The 8,210-nt window shown below is 44.8% G+C and overlaps 1 long non-coding RNA gene across 1 annotated transcript in view; it reads left to right on the top strand.

Annotated features, from left to right (window-relative positions):
• Positions 1-3,977: 3,977 nt before the first annotated feature.
• LOC102159324 (uncharacterized) overlaps positions 3,978-8,210 on the top strand; it is a 538,926-nt gene continuing 534,693 nt past the window's right edge. The window contains exon 1 of the long non-coding RNA XR_014843429.1: positions 3,978-4,167. This is a non-coding gene — a long non-coding RNA (uncharacterized LOC102159324). The remainder of the gene's footprint in view (positions 4,168-8,210) is intronic.

The following is an 8,210-nucleotide window of genomic DNA, read 5'->3' as shown; positions in this document are numbered from 1 at the left end:
AACCCATACCACAGCAGTGACTCAAGCCACAGCAGTGACAACACCAGGTCCTTAACCCACTGAGCCACCAGGGAACTCCATGTTGTCAATTTTCAAGCTTGTTTTTTCAGTTTGTTTGTTTCGATTTTGATTTTTTCCTTGTGGTTAAAAACAAAAGCAAAAACAAAGTGTCTAGGTCTGAAAGGGTCAATTCCTGGAATTCGTATGAGCCCCAGGTAAATTTTATTTATCTGTGTTTATTGTACTGAAATTGCCAGGGCCTAGATAAAAAAAAAAATTTATTTTGAAAGTGGTGACCACACATCTCTTGCTTAAGCTGTCAAATTTGTAGACTGATTGACCTGGAGATATGATTTCAATTATTGCTTTTGATGGTTCTGGAATTTGTATCAGGAGATAAGATATCAGGCTCCAGGAGACAATTTCTATTGCTGAGGGTGGGGGATGTAGGTCACTGTAAGTGCATGAAACTTTACAAACCAATTTGATTAGTTTACTGCAAGAGTTTTACAGCCATTTATTTATTTTTTTCTTGTTAAATTGAAGTCAGGTCTGTTTTGCAGACGTCACATATGCATGGCCTTCACTTCAGAATTTTCCAAGTCAAAGACATGGTTTGAAACCTAGACCTTCCACCTCCTTGCCTGGGGAACAGGGCAAACACTTCACCACACTATGTCTCAGTTACCACTGGTTGTAAGGAGATCATGCTGCCTGCCTGGCCAGATGTTGGAGAGATTAAATGACCCCAGTACAGGTACATTATTGTTATTATTAGCATCCCCCCAAAAGACTGTATTTAAAATCTTGGTTTGCATTTGAAAAGTGATTCACAGTTTATAAAGTATTGATATTTTGTGTGTGAAAAATCTCAAGGCAAATATTAAAACTTCGCATTTTAAAAATGAGAAAACTGAGGCCGAGAGACAGAGAATGGATTTTTTCAAAGTTCACACTGCAGAATTATGGCAAAGCTGAAAGTCCATCTGAGTTTCACATCATTCCTTGCAACCTATAACCAAGGTTCTCTTCTTCTTCTTCCTTTTTTTTTTTTTTTTTTTTTTGTATTTTCTAGGGCTGCACCCGCTGCACATGGAGGTTCCCAGGCTGGGGTCTCATCAGAGCTGTTGCTGCCGGCCTACGCCACAGCCATAGCAATGCCAGATCCGAGCCGCATTTGCAACCACACCACAGCTCATGGCAAAGCCGGATCCCTAACCCACTGAATGAGGCCAGGGATCAAACCTGCAACCTTACGGTTCCTAGTCGGATTCATTAACCACTGAGCCACGATTGGAACTCCCCAAACTTCTCTTCTTGACGAAACTCTACTCAAGCTCTCCTGAACCCTTCTTCAACTAAGCCTTAACTCTTGGATTTCCATATTGGTTTCTGCATTGTTCAATGTTAGCAAGAATCCTGCCTTTTCAGTTTAGCCAGAATCGTCCAACCTCAATATCTGATATCCCTTGACAGCTAATTGAGTTTCTCACCTTCTAGAATCCCTCAAGTGATGTTTGATCACCCTGGCCTGCCTTCAGCGAGAATCCTGTTAGGTTGGTTAGTAAGAATCTTCCCTTAGCTCAGATGTTTCCTCTTAGTAATTTTCTGTCTCCCAACCCTCACCCTGCTCCTTGGCTATAAATTCCCACTTGCCCAGGTTGTGTTCGTGGTCGAGGCCAATCTCTCTCCTCCGTTACAAGACCTTTTCATAGTGCTCCCATACTGATCTCAATAGTCTCCCTTTGAAAGAAGTCTGCCTTTCATCTTTAACAAATGTCATGAATAATTTTTTCTTTAACCCCTAGACTTAGCTTGGCTTTTCTAGGTCTTAATAACATTTTTGTGGATTAAATGTTTGAATGATGTATTTGAAGCAAAATTCTCTGAACTCCAAGTGCTTTACTCTTTTCATTGTGCTCAAGCTGTATAGCTAAACCAGAGCTGTGTCTTCTGTTAATGCCAGCAGAAGAATGGATATGCAGATAAAGCAGAGCTTGTCCAGTACAAGTGTGAGCTGAATCATGCTTGTATGATTCCGAATGTTAGAGGGATCTCCTTTTTTTTTTTCCAGTGAGGCTCCCTGAGTATATAGTCTTCAGGGCATTGCATCCTGAAGGCTGAAGTAGCCTTAGCTTTTGAAAAGAGTAATTTACCAGCAACAAACCATTGGCCAGGTCACCTGAAGGGGACAGAGACTTGATAGCTAATGTCCACACAAGCCACAGAACATGCTGCATCAGGAAACGTGCCTGTATCTGAAGGAACAACACATTTCTTTCATTCCTCAAGGCTGACCTATCTACAAGGACTTGCCTTTCTTAAGTCAAAAAGATAGCACTGAGTCACTGAGAAGGCCGTGAGAAATCTGACTGGACTTTGTATTGGAATACTAAGGAAGAAAATTGCTGGGAGCATATTCTTAATTGGCAAGAGAATTTAATGGTGAAATACAGCTACCTCTAACCAAAATATTTCTAATGGCACAGGCTGCTATAACGAAAAGAATTCTGGATGGAGAACAAAGAGACTGATTCCTAGTTCTGAGTCTGTTGTTATGTAGCTGTGTTGCTTTAACCAAGTTACTCAGCTTTTCTGGGCTGCTTTCTCTTCTATATGTGAGCTGTTGAGTAAATACTATCAAAGGTTCTGGAAAGGTTCACAAATCTGAATTTTTATTTTCATAAAAAATCTTTTTGACCCACTACAATTAAAAAAAAAACCCTCTTGCATTAAAAAAAAAAAAAAAAAAGGAACTGAGTGGCAATCAGCATTGAAACAAGAAATTAATTCTTTAGCATTTAAAAAAGTCTCAGTGGCAATATTTCCCAAACAATGACTCCCATTGATGACATGAGTGGGCCATTGTGCCTTCTGCCAGTAGAACAGACACCACTTTATTCTTAGCAGCCGTGATCCCTAATGGGAAAGGGGACTGCTCCAAAAAAACGATAAAGGGAAATCGCATCAGTGCTGAAAATCAGCATAGAGCTGAGGGGCTTCTGCCACCCTGGTTACTGATCTTCCCTTGAGCTTCTAGGCCAGGAACTTGCCCTTTGTAGCCCCACAGTGGCTCAGATTTTTCTTTGGGGCTATTTGCCTGAAAAGGTTCCTTTTGCTCTCTTTATTAATACAAAGAGGAAAGAAGGGTCCGATTCTTCTCATTGATAGGACAAATTCTTCACCAATGCAATGGCCCCCATGCTCGAGCTGTATGTAAACACTTTCTCCTATTTTCCATTTCCAAATAATTTTGAGATAGGGCAAAGCAAGAGAGAATACATTGATTCTCAAGTCACCTATTCAAGTTCTGAGGAGAGACGATTCTCTGGAGCGACTGACAAAAGGAGTCACCGGTTCTTGCCCTTCCCTTGGCTGGGGGCTCTTTCACTGAAGTCCAAGGCTCTATGCTCTCACCTGCTTCAGAGCTTTTTTTTTCTAATGAGCCTTTCTCTGTCCAAACGTGTGCCCTTCTGCCCACCCCATTTCCTGTTCCCCATCCCTGATTTATGATAGGGTCCCAGGAGAATGGAGACAAACCCGCCACCCCCCAAATGTGATGGTTCACCCTGGAGACCAGCTGCGGACATGGGTACCGCCCAGCCCCAGGTCTACACCTTTCCCGGAATATGCAGCAGAGACTAACGACCTACAAGCATTCACTGCCCTCTGTCACGGGACTCGACCCCTACCCCTCTGTTGACTTTACCCTCCTCTTTCTTCATCGTTCCCGCCACACGGTCCCGCCATGAACTCCATCCAGCCACAGATCCCTTGTAAGCTTAGCATCTCCGCACAGTCAAGACTGGCGCCATCTTGCGCTCAGCCCGGGCCCCTCTGACGCCTCCGAAAATGTCGTTTCCTTCCCAACCAGACCTTGCGCGTCCCTCCCTTGGCAAACCTCACGTTTGGCGCCGAAACCCGGGAGGGAATTGCGACAGAACGGAAAGCAGGTCAGCGGTACCCCCCCAACCCCTGGGTTTCCCACCGGGGAGCAGCGTGCAGGGGCAGCTCCTCCGGGGTAACATCCGGATCCCGCCCAGGTTTGGGCCCCTGATCTACGCGCCTCCTGCCAACCCTCGAGCCCAGCCAGGGAGGAGCGCCCAGCCGGGAGCTTCGCCTTTCCATTACCGACTGCGCATCCAGCACCGGCCTCCTCATTCTCCCGTGAGTAATTGCCATCTTTCCACGCGGCACACATAGGGGTTTTTCAGCCGCACCTTGAAAGATTGAGAAGCATGTGTAGTCACAGACTTTGCGGGCAAGTTTTACAGCAGAGCCTGTCTAGATTTGGACCTTTCATTGCTCGCGGGTTTCAGCACCAAACGTGAGGTTTGCCAAGGGAGGGACGCGCAAGGTCTGGTTGGGAAGGAAAAGACTTATGAAGGCGTCAGAGGGGCCCCCCGGGCTGAATGCAAGATGGCACCAGTCTTGACTGTGCGGAGGTGCTAAGCTTATAAGGGATCTGTGGTGGGATGGAGTTCATGGCAGAACCGTGTGGCGGGAACGATGAAGAAAGAGGAGGGTAAGGTCAACAGAGGGGTAGGGGTCGAGTCCCGTGACAGAGGGCAGTGAATGCTTGTAGGTCGTTACTCTCTGCTCCATATTCTGGGAAAGAATGTAGACCTGGGGCTGGGCGGTACCCATGTCCACAGCTGGTCTCCAAGGGGAACAGTCACATTAGGGGGGGTGGGGGGGTCTGTCTCCATCCTCTTGGGACCCTTTCAACTTATTTTTCATCACAGCATGTTTTTTTCCTAACCCTAAGAGATCTTTCTGGATATTGTCTGGATCTCAGTACCTAGAATGGTGCTTGATAAATAGCATGCACCTTGTATGTATCTGTTGAATGACTGAGGGTTGAATGGTATCCAAGAAAGCACTGTAATAAATATTTTGTAAAGGGGTAAATGAATCATTAGGAAAGGGAATTCTTTGAATTCCCGCTGGTCTTTTGATTTTCACTCTGGCAGAGCAGAGAAGCAAATTGGCTTGCCATTTGACGGAGCCCTTCTGAAAGTCACCTACTTTTACACCGTTTCCTCACTGCAAGGGGTGATTTCACCCTCCCCAGGTGGGGAAGGCTGTTGAAAACCAAAGGGACACGCTGAAATTTTCTGTGATGTCTCTCTGATTCTCTCTCGGTTTTGTCTCAGTTTCTTCTGGAGGCTTTCTTTCCTCCTGTCCTCTCCAGGGATCTCATATCCCACTTTCGAACAGTTAATTGTGCTAAAGTATAAAAACAGAATGAAAGCATGTTAGGAAGAATCATTTAGTCTAGTGGGTCCTGTAATCAAGCTAGTGCCCTGTGGGGCTCCTAGGCACACAAGACTATCTGTGTCCTCCATTACTTGTTTTTAGGGAAGAAACCTCAGCCTCCTTGACCTTCCCTGAGTAACAAAGGGCAGCTGCTAATCGGGGAAGGGGATGCAGAGACAGGGGTGGGGGTGGGTGGGGGGAAGCAGTGCAGCCTTGGGGCAGGGTCTTGGTTCCTCCTCAAGGAATATACATGACAACATCTTTGAGCCTTTCTGTAGAACTAAAACCCCCAACAAATGGAAGAACTGCTTGATCAAGCATTCTTTTTTCGGGGAAGGAGGACCACCAGAACTAGCCCTGGGGCTACTAAACACCAGCTTTGAAAGGCAATACAAGCTTGCCTCTACCCTGTGCCTTATCCATAACCCTAATCCTCATTCCACTCCCCAAACTATAAAACCACCTCCTAACCCTTTCCAAGGAGGGCACCATCTTTAAGACATTAGCCTGCCATGGCCCCCTTTGCCTGGCAAAGCAATAAAGCTATCTTTTTCTCCTTTACCCAAAACTCTGTCTCTGCATTTCAATTCGGCACTGGCAGACAGAGGCCGAATTTCGGCAACACTCCTAAAGCCTCCCCACATCCCTGCATCCTATAACCATTTGAAGAGCTTTTGTAAGTACTTGTAACTTACTCCTGACCATTAAACTAGTCTCTGGAGCTGGACCCATATCAGAGTAATTTTTTTTCCTTTTTTTTTGGGGGGGGCGCGCGCATCTGCTGCACATGGAATTTCCCAGATCTGAGCCCCATCCGTGACCTACGTTGTACTTGTGGCAATGATGGATCCTTAACCCACTGAACGAGGCCAGGGATGGAACCTGCATCCTCATGGACACTATATCAGGTTCTTAACCCACCGAGCCACAGTGGGAACTTGGAAACTACCATCAGTAAGAGAGCTTTACAGTTATTCTGGGAGTTCCAGACCATATTGAAACTTTTCCTACCTTGGACCAGGTGAGGATTCTATTATGCAGAGGAGAGAGAGAAGGGAAGACCTGTGTGCAGAAAGATTGAGCAGCAATGTGACGCCTGAACAGGGAAGACCTGGAGCTAGTGCCAAGAAGCAGCATGGGGCCTACTCATTGTTTGCATATCCTCTGAACAGGTCCTCATCATGTGCTGGTCTTCAGCAGGGGTGGTACCCAGTTATGCCTCAGGTTTACTTAGTCCTCCTTTGACCCACCCCTTGTGGATAATACACTTTCCTTGGTCAAAAGACTCCGTAACATTCGAGAGGATTGTCCTGAATATACCTAGGTGGCTGGTGGTGGTGGTCGGACCAGAATGACCAGATCAAATGCTCAGTGGGACAGTAGTGAACTATACCTACCATTCCATGAAGATCTAGCATTTGTATAGTGCTTTCTGATTTATAGAATGCTAATATATGCATGTTGCTGAGTTCCATTATGCTACTGAAATTATATCAAAAAGTCTGAGATGTTACTTGCAGCTAGTATGTGGCTATGATGGCACTTTAGCCGTATCCCACCAGACTTCCAACCTTTGGTTTTTTCCTACCGTCTATATGGTTTGCCCCTGGGAAATTGCTGGGAATCCTTCAGCTGGATGCCCACAGATAGTCCTATGACTCTAAGGAACCAAGGCTTGTCTTGAGGTTCAGAGTCATGAACCATTTCATTTGCCTGTAGGAAAACTGAGAACCCAGTGTCATGCTCTGAGAATAATTTATATGTTCTTCAGACCAAACAAGGTAACAAAGGATGAGGTTGGCATTTTTATGGGTACAGAAAACAGGCAAGACTAAGTGGCTTTTAAACATTCATTTTGGTTAGGAATTAAAGCAATAGCAAAAAAAAAAAAAAAAAGGTGGCTTTAGAAAAACAAATCATGTATGTAAAAGAGGAAATATGATCTAATCTTGTGGCAATGATGGATCCTTGGTCTAGAAATCTGGATAGTCAACTCAAATTGAAACAGTTTGTTGAAACTCAAATTGTGTTCAACAAAATTGTGTAAATTTAGAAATGTCAACTACCTTCTTTGTGCTCCTCTTAGTTCATACCCAGACAATAGAAATGATATATGATCTCCCTGGAAAATACACAAAGTTTTTAGAAAAGGAGACAAGTACTATGTAAATGCTATAAAGCAATGTATTTGAAAATAGATAAAGCTGGAATGTTTGAATGTGTGTTGTAGGTTAATTTCTGTTCCTCCCAGATTTACATGTTGAAGTTCTAACCTCCAGAACTTCAGAATATGACCTTATTTGGAAATAGAGTCCTTGCAGTTGTAATTAAGATGTGTTAAGATGAAGTCATAATGGGGTAGCATGAGTCTTATGAGCTAATATAACTTGGTGTGTCCTTATAAAAAGGGGAAAATTGGACACAGATACATTCACCTTGGAGAACATTGTGTGAATATTGGAGTTATGCTGCCACAATCCACAAACCAGAAGCTAAGAGAGAGTTTGCAGCAGATTCTTTCCTAGTGCCTTCAGAGGGAGTGTGGTCCTATTTTTTTTTTTTTTTAATTTTTTTTTGTCTTTTTGCTATTTCTTGGGCTGCTCCCTCGGCATATGGAGGTTCCCAGGCTAGGGGTCGAATTGGAGCTGCAGCCGCAGGCCTTACGCCAGAGCCACAGCAACTTGGGATCCAAGCCGCATCTGCAACCTACACCACAGCTCGCGGCAACGCCGGATCGTTAACCCACTGAGCAAGGCCAGGGACCGAACCCGCAGCCTCATGGTTCCTAGTCGGATTCGTTAACCACTGCGCCACGACGGGAACTGAGTGTGGTCCTATTGATAGCTTGATCTTGGACTGCCAGCCTCTAGAACCGTGAGACAAAAAGTTTCTGTTGTTTAAACTACTCAGTTTGCAGTACTTTGTTTTGGCAGCTCTAGCCAACAAAACAT

This window comes from Sus scrofa, chromosome 4, assembly GCF_054392235.1.
Source record: "Sus scrofa isolate SSC_HxYL_T2T_F1_AM1 chromosome 4, Sscrofa_HxYL_maternal_Yorkshire_Landrace_v2.0, whole genome shotgun sequence".
Lineage (NCBI taxonomy): Eukaryota > Metazoa > Chordata > Mammalia > Artiodactyla > Suidae > Sus > Sus scrofa.
The sequence above is the reverse complement of the archived record's forward strand: the minus strand, read 5'-3'. Positions and strand labels throughout refer to the sequence as shown.